Raw genomic sequence first — 17,385 nt, 5'->3', positions numbered from 1 at the left:
GAGTTGGGCTCTCTGGAAATATTTTGGGAGTCCACACTCCAGGGTAATTCAGATCACCTGGAATGATTTGGGGGTCACCCATCATGTCCCCTGGACCCCAGGATGGTTTGTGGGTTGCCAATTGCAGCCCAACACCACCAGGATATTTTTGATGTCCCCAGTCAGAGTCCCCAACCCCCAGGATCAGTTGGGGTTTCCAGGGCTGGAGTTGAGTCTCCTCCACTGCAGCCTGCCAAACCCTAAACTCTGGCACAGCACAACCTTGCAACCCCATAGCCCCAGCACCTGAAACCCTAGCATCCCATTGCCCCAGCGTATTGGAGCCCAAAGATACCAAAAAATGGAATACAGACTCCCTGGAGACCTCTGCCAGGGCCTTCAGGTGGCCCCTAATCTCAGTGATCACAGCTTTGGAGTGGGAGCTGAACAGAGCCACCAGCACACCACCAGCATCCATCTTCCCATCATCTGTCACAGCCTGAAAAAGTGCCTGGCTTCAACTGCTCAGGGATGAAAGGCTGAGGCACTCAAGAGATACTGCTCCCATTCAGTCCCAGAGTGCCCCAGGAGAGCCCTGACACCCCCAAATCAGCCCTGGGACATGAACACCACAGCCCAGATGTCCCCAGGGCTCAGGAGGGCTGTGGGGAGCAGGCAGGACATTTGGGGTGTCCCCAGTGCTGGCAGACAGCAGAGATGGAGACCCCAGGGGGAAGCCCAGGGTGATGGGGCCTGGCCCAGCTGCTCATCACTGATCTTCTGGGGCTCTGACCAGCTCCCTGCCCCCAGCTCTTCATCCCTCCCTCTCTGTCGTTTGCCCATCACAAGTTTCGGCTTTCACTGGCTGTCTCCCTCTCAACACTTCCCAATTCCTCCCTGCCTCTTCTCAGAGCCATTGCTGTTTCTCTCTCTCTCTTTCTCCACATCTGTCTCTCCCTCTCCTCTTCTGGCCTTATTGTCCCTCTCTCTCCTGCAGCCTCCCCCCTTTCCTGCCTCTCCCTCCCCTCTCCTTTCCTCTCCCCTCGCCCTTTCCCCTCTCTCCTGCTCCCTCTCCCACCCCTCTGTCACTCCCCTCTCCTGGGGCTTTTTCTGTCTCTCAGGCCCCTGGCCTGCCCCTGGCCCGCTCTCTGTCCACCCCCACTCTCTCCTCCTTCCCGCCCTTCTCCTCTCCCTCCCTCCCTCCCTCCCTCTTTGCCCCCTTCCCCACCATCTCTTTCCCGCTCCTCACCACTCTTTTTCCTGCCTTCTCTCCCTGCCCAGATCCCCTTCCTCCTGCTCCCCCTCCCACCTGGGCCGGGCCCAGGGCAGCCCAGGGGTCGGGCGGGCTCAGGCAGCAGGAAAGGAGGAGTGCCCCGTGGCATGCTGGGAGCTGTAGTCCCGGGGCATGCTGGGAGCTGTAGTCCCGGGGCATGCAGGGGGCTGCCCGGCGGCCATCTTGGTTCCCGGCCCATGCTGGCAGCTGCCATTTCCCCAGACTCCCCATCCCGCACTGGGAAAAAGTCCAGGAGGGCGGCGTGGATAAGCCAGCAGCTCTTAAAAGCCCTCAAACTGAAGGGGGAAGCATGCAGAGGGGGGAAGCAAGGGCAAATACCCTGGGGGGAGTAGAGAGGTGGTTGGAGCAGCTGGGGAGCAGAGCAGGAGAGCCACATCCATTCCAGTATGAATTGAATCTAAAGCAGGGCATGGGACAACCAGAGAGCTCCCACTGGGGGAGAAGAAGAGGTTTGTGACCATCTAAAGAACCTGCAGGTGCACAAGTTTATGCGGCCTCACGGGGTCCACGCACCGGTTCTGAGGAGCTGGCAGACGCAGTTGCTGAGCCTCTGTCCATCCTATTGGGGAGGTGATGGTGGTCTGGTGAGGTTCCCACTAATAGGAAAAAAGGTACCTGTCATAGTTGGAGCGGAGGAACTAAGGAAGTTTGAGTTGGAGAAGAAGGAGGGTCTGTGATCCTGAGGGGCCTGACAGGGGTCACTATTCCCTCCCCTCTCCTGCCCGCACTCTATGGAAAGTCAGGCAGCCCATCAGCCCATCCCCCTTTCCTCCTGCTCCTTGCTGGGCTGCTGTTCCCCTCTGCTCCTTTCCCACCAGCTGCCACCTGCTCCTCAGAATCCACATCCATCGGGTGCTGGGAAGAGCCGTGGAGCTCCCTCCTGAGTCGGCCCTGCCACAGGGAGCCCTCAGGCACCCATTCCTGCCAGCATGGAGATGGGGTTGCGTGTCAGCTCAGGGAGCTGTTCCCGGGGGGGAGGAGATCAGCCCTGGCTGAGCCTTCCTGCAGTCCCTGGCTCTGAGGAGGAGTGGAGTGTCACGGGAAGAAGCGGGGTTGCTGCCTGTCATTGTGGAGCAGGAGATTTAGAGGTAAGAATACCTGTGTTGGTTGGTGGTTGGAGGTGGACTGCGCTGGAATATTTTTCCCTCTTCTGTCCCTGTTTTCACAAGGAAAAGGCAGCCAGTAGCTTTGTCACGCATGCCTGTAATGTTTCAGCTGTCCCAAAATCCTGTAATTCTGAGAGGAAAATCTCCAGTAGGATAACGTGCTCACTTTGTTGCACCATTGCCTGTTACAAGGCACAAAAATTCTTTCTTTTGTTACTGGAAGAAAGACATTGTTTAATATTAAACCTAGTTTATTCTAAATCTGGTATCCCCACGCAGTCCTATTTGTTGGTAATTTGGGGGTCGAGTTTCTGTCAGCTGCCTGTTCAGTGCATTTCTGTGTCTGATTCAGCTGCGAAAATCACCACCAATGAAAAAAATCTCTTCAGTGAGTTTACTCTTGATGTATTTCCAGCTCCTATCAAGCAGTGAAGTGAAATGTCTCAGTGGCCCATTTGGTAATTGTTTTACTTTTTTTGCTGAACATCAACATTGTCACTGATGCCTGTCCCTCATTTCTATCATTTCTGACAGAAAACATTGTCTAATAGCTTTTCAGTTGTCCCAGCCCCTCCACTCTTGCTTCCTCATGCCCTGCAGTCTGCCAGCTTTAATAATCTGTATCTAATGACACAGCCTTGGATCCCCTCTGTATCTTCAGCACAGGCTGGGAGGGGTCCTGGTGGGCACTGTCATGAATTGTATATAATGTTTGTTCATTTAACCTTAAGCAAGGTATATTTCTTTGTAATTTTACTCATATAGGTAAGATAGAAGCAGTGAAAAATTTTATGTTTGTACTTTACAAAACAAACCGCAAAATGTACCTGGGAAATAGAATGCTACGTGACTAAGTACGTGTAGCCACTTTTCAAGAAACCTATCTATAGGGTGATAAAAGAAGAACTCAGACCCTTAGCAACAACACGCACACGCGCAGAACAGAACGTGGCACCCGAATACGAGGGACTATAAAATGGAAGGAACCTAAGTCCGCAGCGCGCTGTCTTGGTAGAGCGGAGACTCCCGAGCGCCCAGCGCTGTTTTACTTTCTGTCGCTTGCTAATAAATTCTAATTGGTTCTTTGATTGGCGTGTCCTGGTCAGTTTTTTTTAGGACCCAATTTATAACAAATTTGGTGCCGTGACTCAGATAAAGGTGACTCAGTGCAGACCCTTTACGGGGGGGGCGTCCCGCTTTAAAGCAGCCCCTGTATCGGGACGCTCATTGAGACCTTTACCCGACAAACCCCTAAATTTCGGCAGCAAGTAAAGAAAGAGCCGGCAAACCCCGTAAACTTTGCGCACGAAGGTCCGAACGAAGATGCAGGGACGCGTGAGTATAGGCCGGTTATCCGTTCGGTTGGGATAGGGATGAGGATGAGGTGTTCTAAGACGTCCAAGTGAGGATGAAGCGAGTGCGGAGTCCTTAGTAGTGCAGTTCCCACACCCTGTGAGGGGCTGGGTCACGAATAGGACGAAGCGTCAGCGTGCGTGTGAGAAGGCACCTCAGAAGATGGGACAGAAGAAAAGCAAGCCTTCTGATCCCATGGGTGGGGAACCGCAAGTTAGGCTTCCCCAGATACCCCTGGACAGTCCTTTGGGGTTAATGGTTAAATATTGGAATAATTACCCTTCTAGGCAGGGTAAAAGCCAAATTAAAATGATACATTATTGTGTGGAAGTATGGGGAGGTAAACAAATTAGAGAAGATCATTTATATTGGCCCGTTTTTGGGTCATTTGAAGATTGGATTTGCCAGGCATTAAATACATATGTGAAATCAAAAGAACCATTCAGCCTGGAAGAAAGTGAATATGCTAGTTTATGGATTGGGTCAGAAACAAGAATTAATTTGTACCCTTTAAAGAATGGAGAAAGAAAGAAAAGAAAAATCCTAAATCAGAAGAAACTCCTCTTGCACCTCCACCATATATTCCGCCACCTCCACTTCCAGAACCCCAGCCCCCAGTATCACCAGTTCAGGTAGCCCCCCGTGCTCCCCCTGATGAGGACTCAGACTCAGATTCCTCAGCGGTGGATCAGAGACGGGTTACAAGAAGCCAAACAAGGGCGAGACAAAGTAAAGATGTGGGTGGTTTATATCCACTACAAGAAATTGCAATGGGAGGACCGCAGGCTGGTATGGGATATGTGGTTGTTCCTTTGAACTCAGGAGATGCAAGAGAATTTAAAAAGGAAATGGGAAATTTATTGGAGGATCCTTTAGGAGTGGCAGAACGTGTAGATCAATTCTTAGGACCTAATGTGTTTACCTGGGATGAGTTGCAGTCAATTTTAGGAATATTGTTTACTGTAGAGGAACGGGGAATGATCAGGAGGGCAGGAATGAGAATTCAGGATGAGCAACATCAGCATGGTCCTGCAGCCGATATTAAGTGGCCCCTTCAAAAACCAGACTGGAATAACCAGGATCCAGTACATAGGGGACATATGCAGGACTTGAGAACTATAATTATTCAAGGTATTAGGGAATCAGTCCCACGAGGGCAAAATATTAATAAAGCATTTAAGGAACACCAAAAGAAAGATGAAACTCCTACTGAGTGGTTAGAAAGGTTAAGAAAGAACTTACAGCTTGTACTCAGGGCTGGACCCAAGTACTCCAGTAGGAGAGGCTTTGTTAAAGCTCAGTTTGTGGCTAAATCTTGGATGGATAGTAGGAAAAAGCTGGAGAAATTGTTGACTGGATGAATTGTTGAGGGAGACTCAGAAAGTGTATGTGCGAAGAGATGAGGAGACAGAGAAGCAAACAGTGGAAATGATGGTTGCTGCTGTCCGAGAAAGTCAGAGACCGGCAGGTCAAAGACTAATGGGTCAGGAACTGGCTGAGCATACAGGACGGTATCAGAGGCCTGGTAGAGTTCCAGGGCCACCTGAAAGGACTAAGAATGTAGTAGTTTGCTATTATTGCAAAAAGAAGGGTCATATGAAGAGGGATTGTAGACAAAGGAAGATGGATGAGAGAATGTTTAAGGAAGATTAGGGGTGTCAGGGGCTTTACTTGCTGGGGACCAGAGAAATAAAGGAGCCCTTGATATAAAATAAGAGTAGGTCTCCAGCAACAGGAGGTAGAATTTTTAGTGGGCTCGGGGGCAGAAATGTCAATGGTCCGGATTCTACCTCCTGGGTGCAGAATATCCCATGCTGCCCCAGCCCATCCAGGTAAGCAAGTCTGACTAATGCTGGAGATGCCAGCAGGTTTACATTTGGGGACATAACTCTTACTGGGAAGTGTGCACAAATGTTACATTTTGGTAAGTGTCCTTGCAGGACCTAAAGTCTGCATTGACTCTGGGGATGGTAACAGTTCCTTGCGTTGTGCACATCTGCAAGTAATTGTTCTGAAACTGCCATCTTAAAGAGAGCTGAATAATACCAAGTATTAGAAAGCTTGAAACCAGATTTTTAGAAGGGTTATGCATGTAAACACATGTAAATGTCCATTCTTGGAGACTTTTAATAATGGACTGCAAGTCTGAGCACCCGGATAAAACATCAAAGAATGGATGGCTCACTCCAACTTAATTTACTCTGAAAATCTGTGAATGTTTTGCACAGTAGTGCTCTGGTTTAGATCAAAACCATATATGAAATGATTAAGCAACAGCTACATGATTACCAAAAAGCATTGGTCTGGCAGCTAATGCACAAAATATCATAGAATTGACATAGTTCCTGCAGAGTGTATCTGGGTGAAATACTCCCTGAGGTGGGAATGTGAGGACTGTTTGTGTAGTTAGAGGTACAGGATAGAGCCAGCACCTGGGGGCTATCAGAAGGACAGGCTGACTATATTTATTGTTCAAGATGGGAACCAAGTCTCAGCTGGGCCAGGCCCCATCACCCTGGGCTTCCCCCTGGGGTCTCCATCTCTGCTGTCTGCCAGCACTGGGGACACCCCAAATGTCCTGCCTGCTCCCCACAGCCCTCCTGAGCCCTGGGGACATCTGGGCTGTGGTGTTCATGTCCCAGGGCTGATTTGGGGGTGTCAGGGCTCTCCTGGGGCACTCTGGGACTGAATGGGAGCAGTATCTCTTGAGTGCCTCAGCCTTTCATCCCTGAGCAGTTGAAGCCAGGCACTTTTTCAGGCTGTGACAGATGATGGGAAGATGGATGCTGGTGGTGTGCTGGTGGCTCTGTTCAGCTCCCACTCCAAAGCTGTGATCACTGAGATTAGGGGCCACCTGAAGGCCCTGGCAGAGGTCTCCAGGGAGTCTGTATTCCATTTTTTGGTATCTTTGGGCTCCAATACGCTGGGGCAATGGGATGCTAGGGTTTCAGGTGCTGGGGCTATGGGGTTGCAAGGTTGTGCTGTGCCAGAGTTTAGGGTTTGGCGGGCTGCAGTGGAGGAGACTCAACTCCAGCCCTGGAAACCCCAACTGATCCTGGGGGTTGGGGACTCTGACTGGGGACATCAAAAATATCCTGGTGGTGTTGGGCTGCAATTGGCAACCCACAAACCATCCTGGGGTCCAGGGGACATGATGGGTGACCCCCAAATCATTCCAGGTGATCTGAATTACCCTGGAGTGTGGACTCCCAAAATATTTCCAGAGAGCCCAACTCATCACAGGGTGGAGGCTGCAAGGGGGGACACCAACCAATCCTGCTGAAGCCCAGCTCATCCCCTGTTGGGAAACTGTCTGGAAGAAAACAGACATGTGAGCAATCCTGACTCTTTAGTTTTAGCTAGAGTAAGCTAAGGGCCTTGAGACCCAGTTGCAAGGTTACTGAAAGATGAGCTATGGGAAAAAGATAAGGGAACTGGCAGTAGAAAAGAAGAAGTAACACGATAATGAGGAAGCCAGCAGAAGTTCTGTGAGAACAGAGTTTGTGTCCAAGATATAGCCACCTGCAAGATATCGTTATATAAACAAAGGCTCTATATAAAGCGAGTGTCCACTGTTAATAAATTACTTCACTTTAACCATATTGGTGACTGCGTGTCGTCCTTTAAGCCTCTGCGGATTTTTTCCCACAATCCCCCATGTGGGTGTGATGGGTGCCCCCCCAGCTCACCCTGAGGAGTGTGCAGCATGGCTGTGGACTCCACAACATCCTAGAGGTGGCCAGTTCTTTCTCACCATTTTAGGTCTAAAAGTCTCACTTGTGATTCAGGAAATGCAGCTTGCTTTGTGGAATAGCACCCTGCTCCCCTTTCTGTGCAGAACTGGGTGTTAAGTCAAAGATCTGGACTCTGCCTGTGCTTGTGGCACACCAGGTAATGGACCCACTTTGGGGACAACACTGTGACAGCATCAGAAACTGCACGAGATGTATTAAAGAAAGGGAGTGCTGTCAGTAAGGCAGAGTAGTGCACAGATTTCCCCAAATCTGTGAAGAAAATGAAATTCAATTTCTTAGCTCAGTTTGAAGGCAGCTTTTACAAGCTTGTGACTGCTGTCAGTATTGCCAGGTAGACATGAGTGGTTTCAGCAGGGGAGGGAATGTAAGCCATTGCTTGTGTCATTTCTCCATGGGTCTGCCTAATATATTTGTGGTTTTAAACAATGTTCTCTTCTTCTAGACCTGTCCCTGCTCACTGTCCTGGAGAGTGTACTTTTTGAAAAAGACGAGTGTGTGTTTACCCAGAAGAGGAGAGGACCCAGGGATGGAGGGGTCCAACTCCCACTTCTTACACCAGACCCAAAGGAGACGACACTGCTGGGGTAGGTGAGTTAAACTCCAGGCTGAACTTTCAGAAGGGAGACTGCCAGTTACCCAGCAGTACTTTGAAATGATAGGCTAGACCCAGGAGAGAGTTGGTACTGTTCTGTTCAGAACAGTTCTTACTCAAATGAAGTTAACACTGATCACCATGATTACTCTCCACAACTCTTGCAATCTCACAATATAACAGTCTACGCCATAAAAATCTTTCTGAAAATTGTTTCAGTCGTAATTTTTAAAGTAATGAGCATGTCCAGCATAATGAGGATGCTGAGAGAATGCATTCTACTTTGCTCATACTTGTTTGTGTATCTTTGTAGGGCTCCCGTGAATAGAGAGGCATCCAACATGGGCTGTGGACAGAGAGCACCCCTTGTTTCAAGGTCACCAAGAGGAACCTCTGGAAAACAGTGCTTGACATTTTTCTAGCCCCTGTATGGAGCTGGGACTGGATTATGAAGTGTTGATCTACAAAAGGAAGGTGATGATGAAGAGATTCCTTTGTGGACGAGGAGAGGGGAAGGAAGCATCTCATGGCCATGGGGACTGATGGAATTAGGAAAGTGACAGGAACTAGAAGGTAAGAAAAACAAGCAATAAAGCAGCCAAAATGGAATAGTGAACTGAAGTATGTGCTAGAATCCAAGTTTGGGGTCATATAAAAAAATGTAAATTGTTTAGATGTAGACAGCTTGGAATGGAGACCTGAACAAACTGAAGTAGCATCATTTCTTACAGATGAAGGAAGGGATGGAATTACTGAAGGCGTTTAAAGGCTGCAAATATGAAAATAGTTCATTAATTCGATTTTTCTTTTTTTTTTTGTCACGTACTTAAATGCTGTTTCCCCACCATTTTTGGTAGTTTTTTCTTTAGATCACTTGTGCAGGCCCTTTTCCCTCAGGTGTCTAAAGCCCTGTCTGGATGTGACATCAACACTAAGCTGTGATAAACCAGCTGCTTCCTGCAGCGTGGCCTTTCTGAGGTGGCACCAAAGGCAAGGGGGGATGCAAAGCCAGAGCTCTGCCTTTGCTTTCAGCAGTGCCATCATTTCAGTGTTGCCAGAGACAAAGCCTGCTTCAGTTTCTCTGTCAGAGAGGAAGCTGAAATTGCTATTGACAAGTTCAATTGCTACTGAAACAGCCCTGGCCATGAAACTGCACTTCTTCTTAAAAGCCTGAAAATTAATGTGTTAGAAATACCGCATGCTGAATGTGTCTGAGAATTTCTCTAAAAGTGTAGAGCCACTGATCTTTGATTTAAATGGAAGTTGGATTGTTTTGGGCTGTTCTACTTTTCTTTTAATTTGGTACTGGCAAGAGGTCCTGTGTTGACATTAGAGTGGGAGGTTGGTATTGCTGAGTTTCTAGGTTTTGCTCTTGCTGTGTTGGATATTCTGGTTGGATTGAAAAAGAGAAAGATCCTGACAGGATTAACTCCTGTAAGAAGAGGAGATCAGGCCAAGCTGTTTGGGTGAATTTACTTTATGCAGAAAATGAATTTGTATTCATAACCAGTAAAATTCAGGGTTAAACTGAGAAGGAAGTGAACAAAGCAGCTGAGAGGTGGCATTTTCCACTAGAACAATGTAACCAAACACAAGGCCAGAACGGGATTAACTTCTGTCTCAAAGATAATTAAAAGTGTAGGTCTTGTTCTTAAAACAAGACACTGCCAAGGCCATTTAGGCGCCAGCTGGGCACCAAAGAATGTGAACATCTGCACAAGAAGGACATAAAAGATGTCACCACAAACAGATAAGAAGAAAGTTATGGATAGGGTCTGATATCGCCTTGTAACAATATAATGAAGTCAGCAAGAACCCTAACCCTAATTGAGAATGTAACGATGTTGTAACCTCCCCTTTTCCTGTATAAACACCCCAACCCTTTCCCTTAACCCTCGGAACTCTTTGTCCAGCGAGAGCTGGGAGTTCCCCGGATCCACAAATAAATACCTTTGCTGTTTAAAGGCTTAAAACTCTGTCTCTAAACAGTTTTATTAGGCCTTTTTGGGCTTCAGGATAATAGTGAAATATTCCAGAAGATTTTTGGAGCACTGGATGTGGGCACCTAAATGATTGTAAATTTTCTCTGGTTGTGGCTCAGACTTGAGTAAATGTAAAGATGGAAAGTGACTGCATGGCAGCACTGTGTGTTGGTGTTTCTGTTCCTTTCCATGTCTGTATATTTCTATACTACCAGGACTGGCATTTCTATTCCTACAGATATTTGATCTCTTTCCCTTGTCTTGCCTTTGTTACCCAAATTGAGAAGAAGTTCTTCCTCCCTGCTATCTATTGATAATGATTTGTAAAGTTTTGTAGGGTGAATTTGGTCAGAAATTGTTAACCAGCGGAGGAAATTCCAGTGCTCTTTGTTGATGGGGAAGAGAAGTGTCTTCCTTGATTTTTAGTTAATAGACGTCCAAAATAAATTCTAGTTTTAATTGTAATTTTTCAATAAAATACCCGATTGGAGTAACTCTCTTTCATAAATAGATATTTACACGTGGTGTATTTAGCTTTTGATTCCATTCAAGGTCCAGATGATTCAGGTGTAGTCATTACAATCCAGTTTTGAAATAGTGCTCTTGGCCTGGCTTTGATCAGAGGTTTGCTTGCAGATGTCACTGGACTGAAGAAGTTGCATAAGATGGAGCTGAAGCAGTTCCTGCCCGTTTAGGAAAGACAGCAATATGGGCCAAGAGCAGTGCTCCTTTTTTTCCTTGCAGACACAACTGGCTTAACTTAAGCTGTGCCTAGCCAGTTCCACTTGCTCTCCAGCTCTCCTTTTTTTTAGAATGTTTTGTTTCTCACAGATTGTCTCTTTTGCTAAATGTAAGTTCTTAATTGACGTTTGGTGTGCATGTCATAAATCATGGTTGCCAATCTCAAAAATGTTGGCGTTTGAAGAGACTGAGCTTTTAAACAAATGTAAGAGTTCAGAATCAAGGACAGGGGATTAAATAGGAAGGAAAATGGGTCTTTCTGAAAGCTCCTTGAGGACTGTAGTTTCATTTAGTGTTGAATGATCAGTCAGCTTAAATTACTAAAAAGAGCTAAAGCTGATGTTTTGTGATTGTATCACACTGCAGCCATACGTTGTTTGCTTTGTTTGCAAACTTTATAGAATTCATGAAGTACAGATACAGAGCGTAGGAAAAGTGACGTGTAGTATTTGTGGAGGATGCAGGAAATTTTTGTAAGGTATTTTCCTGCAGTTTTTCAGATAACAAAGCCTCATGTGGGTGTATAAAGAACTTGATGTCCTTGTATCTGGAAGAACACCTGGATTCAGGGCATGGAGCTTCAGTGCCTTCAAAGCTCTGTGCTCAGTGCCCAGCGGGCTCTGGGAGCAGCAGTTGGAGTAGAATGGATGGGTTGGGTGCTCAGGAGGTGGGGCTGTAGTCTCTGTGCTGCTAGGACTGGAGCTGGGCTGTTGCTGACTGGTGCAGGTTCTTCCTGCTACACATGCATTAGCCTGGCTTAGTTAGCAAGAACAGAGTTCCTTCCTTAGGAGAGATGCAGGCCGGGTGTAGTTAACGTGGGTGGATAGTGACTGATCTCTAGGGTAAGATGGTGGCAGATACTGAACTCTGGAGGCTGGTTGGACACTGGTGGCAGGGAGCTAAGTTAAGAATCTTGTCTCCTGTCAGCCTTCCCTAAGCCTGAGACCATTGCTGTTAGTGACGTGTTTCTTAAGTGAATTTAGAGAGACTTCCTCACACCTTACTCTTTCACTGCTGTCTTCTAGAGAGTTTGCATTGCTGAGTGTATTAAATAATTCTGGTGGGAGCACTCAGGCAGAAGAAGTTTAACTGTTTGGCCACTGAAGCTGTGGGAACACCAGGGTGTTTTGACACAGGTGTGAAGTTCTGAAATGTAGTACAGAATCAGTAGTGTGCACCAGAAAAGAGAAGTCACTTGCCTGTGGATAATCTAGTGTTGAAATCAAGGGTCATCAATGTCATTGGTTTACTGGGTGGAAGGTAGTTGAACTGCATGGAAATTTCAGATTGTGATCTTCATTTTACAAGACTGTTGCTGTTTGTGGCTTGTTAAATCCTTCTGATAGATCTCTTGATGTTCTTCTCTGCTGCAAAATAGCAACCTCTCTCTAAAAAGAGTTGTGCACTCTTGCAAGAGTGTATTTCACAGAGTCACAGATTCATCTGGTTTGGAAAGGATCTCTGAGCTCATCAAGTCCAACCCTTGATCCACTGCCACTGTGGTTACTAGACCATGGCACTGAGTGCCACATCCAGCTTTGTTTTAAAACCTTCAGGGATGGAGAATCTACCACCTCCCTGGACAGCCCATTCCAATGTCTGATCACCCTCCCTGTAAAGAATTTTTTCCTAATATCCAACCTAAACCTCCCCTGGCAGAGCTTAAGTTCATCCCCTGTTGTCTTACTGGCAGCTACTCGGGAGAAGAGCCCGACCCGCAGAGCAGCCCCGGTGTGTCAGCTCTTAAATGGCAGAAATCTCCATGTGGGTGTTTGGTTTTGGTGACTTTGGAACAAACACCATTACAGGCGTTCCTTTTTGTTGTGTTGGCTCTGGCCTGTGCTTTGTTTAAAAAAACAAACACCTCTTTTTTGGAAAGGAAAAGGGAAAAGCTTTTTCTTGGTTTGCTGGCTGCAATTATGAAGGGTTGCCTTTGTTATCAGTACTCATTTGATTGCTTGGCCAGGGAGGTTTGAGAAAATAATTTTCCTGAAGAGAGCCCAGTGAAGCACAAAAGAAAGTAAGTGTCCTTTCACTATTAGGAAATCTAGGAATAAATTAAGTTACCTGGCCACAGCATGACTATTATTTTCTTGTTTCTTCGTTAAAAACGCCTATGGATTTGGTGTAACTAAGAAAATCTATCAAAGTTCTGTGCTTTGAGTGTGTAGAGCATGTAGATTCTGAAAAAAACCTCACAGCAAAATCAGCCCATTGTGATAAATGGCTGAGTCTCTGGTAGTAGCAAATGAGACTTAGTTTTATTTCAGCAAATAAAGGCAAAGCAAACAGCGCTGGGTGCGTGGGGAGTCTCCACATTAAATTAAATTAAAATTAAAAGTTTAATCTTTCGGCTTATATTCCATACTTTAATACATATTCATATTTATTCTAATGCATATCTGTGACTATCCTAATACATATTCATGACTATTCTAGGAACAGGCTGGATTATGTTTATTAGTTCTTGGGAGAGGCAGGCCTTCAAAGGCACGTGCCCGCTTTTTCTCTGAGGGTCTTTTTAACCCCCATCTTGTGGTCGTTGGATGAAGTCAGTGTCTGCCTCAGTTTCCCCTCTTGTTGCCCTTCGATTCCACACATGAGCTCCTTCTCTCCTGTGCAACGCTCTGCAGTCAGCAGTAAAACCAGCTTAGATTATCACAATAGGATGTACATTGGAGCCTTTTTTAGGGTACAGGAACTGTGCATGTCTTGTTTCCTGTTCCCCTAAGCCTTGTGGTTATACAAGGAAAGGTTACGTCTCATTCCCCTGATTCAACATTGTGCCATATCCAGGTCTCAGGTGTGACCTGGGTGCCACATCATGACCTCTTTGCCGCACAGGCCCAGTGCCCGTGTTCTAGAACCCTCCAGGTCCGTGGCAGCCATCAGAGTCTCTGGTGGTCTGTAGCACCGGGCAGCAGCCATGGGTCACCATGGTCACCATCTCTGTAGGCATCCAACCCATGGTGGTGAGTCATGGAATGATGGAATGGTTGGAGCTGGAGAATCCTAGAATGGTTTGTGGCAGCTGGGTGTCCTCGGAGGGACATGTTGGGATCCATCCCATCTCTCTGCCTTTGCAGCCCATCTCCAGGAGAGCATTTTTGGGAGGCCCTGAGCCAGGTCTCACCCAGGTCCTGGGGGTTGCTCACTCTTCTGGTCCTTGCTGGAGGGATGAGCAGGACTTTTCCACTGTTGTCTTGGCAGGAGGTGGCTGTGGGGATGCTCCACAAAGAACCACGTCCCTGTGGGCTGCACACCAAGCAGGGAGAAACCAGGAGTGGATTTCCTGGCTCTGGGGATGCTCCAAAAGAGGGGAAGAGGGGCTGGAGTAGATCCTTCCAGCTGGGCACTGATCTCCACTGGAGCTGCAGGGAAGAGGAGGAGGAGGAATTCAGTGCCCAAGCGGAAAAAAAAAAAAGGGAAGAAAAGCCTCAGCAGGTGGCATCAGTGATGACTCCATCATCAGGAACAGGAGGAACAGGAGGAGGAGAAGGAACAGGAAGAGGAGCATGATGATGATGAGGAGGAGGAGGTGGCTGGTGGACTTGGTGATCCCTGGTGTCCTGGTTTGGGCCAGGATAAAGGTGATTTTCTGTCTCTTGTAAGTAGTTGCACTTGTTGAAATTAACAGCAAGTTTCTCAGACAGTGTGTGCTTCTAGGACTGATAACACTTGATGTTACTGCTAGAGGCTGGTATGCAGAGCCAAGGACACTGCTCAGCTCTGAGGAAAACATTTTACCCTCCAGAAGGCATAAAGAGGTCCCACCTGCAGCCCTCCTTTGGGGAGGAATGGACAAGACAGATGCCAGAATTGACCAAACAGAGGATTCCATCCCATACATGTCATATTCAGGGTAAATTTGAGGGATCACGAGGGCCAAGCCATGCTTCCAGCTTCCGGCTGCCTGCCCTTCCTGCCTTTCCTGCTTCCCTTCCTTCACCCGGCATCCTGGAAGGATCCCATGCGTTCCTCTGCCTGTGGTCCTGATCTGTGCCAGCCCTTATCTCTGTGTTCCTGCCTCCAGTTCCCGACTGCTGCCGACTCCAGGAGTCCAGCCTGGACTTTCCCAGGGCCGCCCTGCAGCCTCGGTGGTGACGTGAGAGTTATTGGGGGAAGAGGGGGGAAGGAACGTGGTATCAATTTTCCTCTATATTTTTCTATTGATCATTACTGTTTCATTAAAGTTGTGTAGTTTAGTTTCCCACCCACAAGTCTCTCTCCCTTATTCTCTCTCCTTTCCTTATCAGGGAGGAGAGAGATTAATAGAGAACATCTGTCACTCGGTTTAATTGCTGGGCCAGTGTTAAACCGTAACACCTGGTTTAGGGGTCTCTCTTCTGGGGGTTTATTTCAGGATCCCCTTTTTAGGAGTTCCTGATGTGGGGGAGTGTTCTGGGGGTCTCTGGTTTGGGGGAGCCTGGTTGGGGGAGCCTGGTTTGGGGGTCTCTCAGTTGGGAACTCAGTGCTTTGGGGTCTCTTATAAGGCCCCCATTTGGGGGCTGAATTTTGGGGGACTTCATCAGGGAACTGTAAGATGATTTTCTGTGTAGCTGGGTGTGGCACATGTAGCATGGTGGGGGTTAACATTTGTGTTAACGTTTTCCCCAGAGTTGTCCTGCCAAGGAGAACAGAATTCCTGGTAAGCCAGGAGAATTCTAGATGTCCATTTCCCTCTAGTTATGGGTTAGACTTGTCTAAGGAAACAACCTGTACTTGTGCAATGGCAGTGGAACTTTTGCAGTGAGCTCTGTGCAGTCAGAACAAGCTAGTTTGCCATTTAAACATGTGGTGAGAGACAAGAAGTGGTTGTGAAAAGATGGGATAAGCTGGTGACAAAGAGCTTGCAGCTCTCAGCACAGGGTTTGATACCAAAAGCCACCACACACCAATAAAAAGAGCGCAACTGCATAGCCCTGAGAATCCTCAGTACAGCCAGCTGGGCACCAGCCACAAAAAAAGCATGATTTTTTACCCTCTCTAGCTCCTCCTTTTAATTGGTTATAAAAAAGCTTCCCCTCAGGGGGAGAATTTTCCACTTTGTATGACTCATAGAGGTGGGGGAGAGCTTCTCAGCTTCTCTCAGATACTTAAGGGACCATTGTCACCTGTAGTGGCAATGAATGAATGCTGAGGCTTAAACCAATGCAAGGTTTAAGGATTAAAGGAGCCTTTTCCTTTCCTTTCAGCCCCCTCCCCCCGCCCTGTGAATTGGTTCAGCCCCCCCCCCCCCCCCTCCCCCCGGCAGGTGGTTCGGCCCCGCCCACCGTTGCCCCTGGCGACTGCCGTTAGGGGCGACTCTGCCGTTGTGGCTCCTGTGCTGAGCTGCGCTGGGCTGTGTCTCTCCGGCTGCTCCTGGTCCTTGCTGTTGGTTTGCTCCTATCTCCTGCCTCGTCCCTGCCTTTCCCCTTGCATCCACCTCGTCCTCGTCTGTCTCTTCCCTCCCCTGTCCCTGCCTTTGCCCTTCCCCTGTCATTAACCTCCACCCCTCCGGCTCTGCCGGCTGCCTCCTGCTGCTCCCGCAGAGCTGTGCCCCGCACCCCGCAGGGCTCCCGGGATGGGGCTCTTCAGGAGGAAGAGTCATCGTCGCTACAGTACTGTGCTGCCCAGTTACAATCCTGTGTGGCCCCGTGCTGCTGCTGCCAGCACCAGCGGCCCTGAGATTGAGGAGAAAGATCTGAAGAGGCTGCACCATGCTGCTGCCCACGGCCACCTGTCCTGGCTGAGGTTCTGGCACTCGTGGATCAAGATTTGGGGCATTGACTGCCGCGACAGGGAGAATCGGTGAGGGGCTGTGGGCCACTGCTGGGACACCTCGGGTGGCGTGCGGGAGCATCCTCCCTGCAGGGTTTGTGTGGGATCCCCTTGGAGCTGATTGCTTGCAAAGCAAGATGTGCCCTGTCAGCTGGGAGGGGGAACTCGAGAGCTTTCCAGTGCTGGGAGCTGCTGGGTGGGCGCCAGTGCTCCTGGAGGTGCTGGGCTGCTGCTTGGCCCTGCTCTCCCTGCAGGGTTCTCAGGCATCCCCAGGTCTCTCCTGCCCTGGGATGGGTGGTGCCACAGCTTTGGTTCTTTTGCGTTAAGCTCACATGTTTAATTCTCAGGACACCTCTCCATCTGGCGTGTGCAAACGGCCACACAGAGGTTGCCAGATTCCTTGTAAAGCACGGCAGCCAGTTGGATGCTGTTGATAATTTTGGGAGAACACCCCTGATGAAGGTGAGTGGGAGAAGTTCTGCTCTTGGAAGAGGGGCTTATCGACTGTGCATGAAAGGAGAGGTGTCTGGCAGGACTCTGTACGCAGAGCTGTGCGGAAACACGCCTGTTGGATTTGGAGTGGAACAGGCACCTGTCAGATCATCTTTGCAGGTGCTCTTCTTTCCCAGTGGTCAGAAGCTGGGCGAGCTGTGATGGAGTGAAATGTGAATTCTGGAAGTCTTTTTTTTTTTTTTTTTTTTTTGTGTGTGTGTTATTCCCAGGCAGTACAGCTCAGAGAACAAGACTGCGTGACTTTTCTGCTAGAGCAGGGTGCTGACACAAATCTTGCAGACATCGATGGCAACACTGCCCTCCAGTTGGC

At 48.3% G+C, this 17,385-nt stretch overlaps 1 long non-coding RNA gene across 2 annotated transcripts; it reads left to right on the top strand.

Annotated features, from left to right (window-relative positions):
- Window positions 1-1,604: 1,604 nt before the first annotated feature.
- LOC139790735 (uncharacterized) lies at window positions 1,605-17,334 on the top strand. 2 transcript variants are annotated; one of them, XR_011723608.1, is made up of 3 exons: window positions 1,605-2,361; window positions 16,910-17,024; window positions 17,285-17,334. It is a non-coding gene; the product is annotated as an uncharacterized lncRNA (long non-coding RNA). The 2 variants fall into 2 exon arrangements; XR_011723609.1 differs by lacking the exon at window positions 1,605-2,361 and adding an exon at window positions 16,418-16,592.
- The last annotated feature ends 51 nt before the right edge of the window (window positions 17,335-17,385 follow it).

Source organism: Heliangelus exortis, unplaced genomic scaffold (genome assembly GCF_036169615.1).
Source record: "Heliangelus exortis unplaced genomic scaffold, bHelExo1.hap1 Scaffold_135, whole genome shotgun sequence".
In the NCBI taxonomy this organism is placed as follows: Eukaryota; Metazoa; Chordata; class Aves; order Apodiformes; family Trochilidae; genus Heliangelus; species Heliangelus exortis.
This window is presented reverse-complemented; position numbering and strand designations above follow the sequence as displayed.